Below are 1,757 nucleotides of genomic sequence, written 5' to 3'. Positions count from 1 at the left end.
ATCCGTTCAGCTGAAGGAAGGCAAAAAGCCTTTTCTACCTGTGGCTCCCACCTGACAACAGTCACCATATTTTATGGAACCCTTTTCTGCATGTACCTGAGACCCCCATCAAAGAGGTCTGTAGAAGAGTCCAAAGTAATTGCTGTGTTTTACACCTTTTTGAGCCCAATGTTGAACCCCTTAATCTATAGCTTACGGAACAAGGATGTCATTAATGCCATAAAACAAGTGATTAAAGGAAAACTCTTTCAATAAATGTCAATGTATGCATGTTTTTAGTTGTAATCACTTGGTATCTTTTTAAGCTGTGTCATTATATGCAACCCATGTGTCTTTGTCATGTCTGTCTGCAACCTAAACTGTCATACGTCAATTTTCCTCATTTATTCTTGAAATTAATTTCTTTAGGGAGAAAAGTTGTTAAAATCTATGATACTGATATTAATAAATACCCTCTTTTGTAGAAAAACTACAAATAGGCTTCAGTTAGTGTTCAATGATTCCGAGGCAGAGGCAGGCGGATTTCTGTTAGTTCGAGACCAGCCTGGTCTACAGAGCTAGTTCCAGAACAGGCTCCAAAACCACAGAGAAACCCTGTCTCGAAAAACAAAACAAAACAAAACAAAAAAAGTCTTGCTTTCATGTAGGTGTATATGATCACAAATTTATGATCCTTGTAACTCTTACAGTTGATATTCTTTGAATAATGTGGTTAAAGGTATATGCCAAAAATATTTCATAATGTTTGATTCATTAGATCATTTCTGATACATTGTCAAAGGTAAAGAATTTGGCTGGATGTCCAGATAATTAATTGACCATTTTTGTTAACATTAAAGATATGAATCTTAGTCCTATGACATTTGTTAGTTTTCTTAAAATATATCATTCAAAACTCATTCATCTAGGTATCTTCTCCAAGTCTGAAAATTCTATATTGAATGACATCATTTTATATATTGCTAAGACTATTAATCAGACTCATTTAGCTGTATAGTCTACATATTTCTCAGTACAATCACTTTTATTTAGAATTTGATAATTTGGAGCAATGTGGTGTATCTGTCAACTTCTGTGTAACCAAGGATACTTTGGTGGAAATATTTCTGTACGAGTGACTGCAATCTTATTTTTCTTGAGATTTATAATTGCAAGTGAAATCTTAATATTTGGGATAACTTTTAATTTTAGTGAATATATAATTAAATCCTTTCCCCTTTCTTTTCTCCCTCCAACCCCTTCCAAGTCATGTACTTGACTCCCTCTCAAATTCATGGTCTTGTTATCTTTGATTATTGGATAAGTATATAAATATAAAGGAGCCAAAGTCAATGAAATCTTATTTTCTAGACAAGGTGTTGTAGTACTAAAAAGTTTTAGTGGCAGATTCAATCACAGAAACAACAAGGTAAAAATCTATATTTTCCATTCATCTTAACCCCTTCATTATTGGACATCTAGGTTTTCCAACATGTATAGTTAACTTTCATTATATTGCCTTATATTTGATTCTTTAATGTTTTCACTTAAATGTAAATACAGAAAATCTAAGGGAATCCTGCTGCAAAATGCACAATAGATTTTTGCAGAAAATAAATCTTTTATAGTTTTTATAAAGCTTGAACATTTTGGAGTCTTGGTTTATGGGAAAAAATATAAAGTTCTGACAAATTTGTCTTTCAGTACTTTAAAAAGGAGGGGTAATTTGGGTCATTAATATGCAATATTTATATTAAACAAAACAACTTTAAGATACC

The sequence above is a fragment of the Microtus ochrogaster genome, linkage group LG9, assembly GCF_000317375.1.
Source record: "Microtus ochrogaster isolate Prairie Vole_2 linkage group LG9, MicOch1.0, whole genome shotgun sequence".
In the NCBI taxonomy this organism is placed as follows: domain Eukaryota; kingdom Metazoa; phylum Chordata; class Mammalia; order Rodentia; family Cricetidae; genus Microtus; species Microtus ochrogaster.
This window is presented reverse-complemented; position numbering follows the sequence as displayed.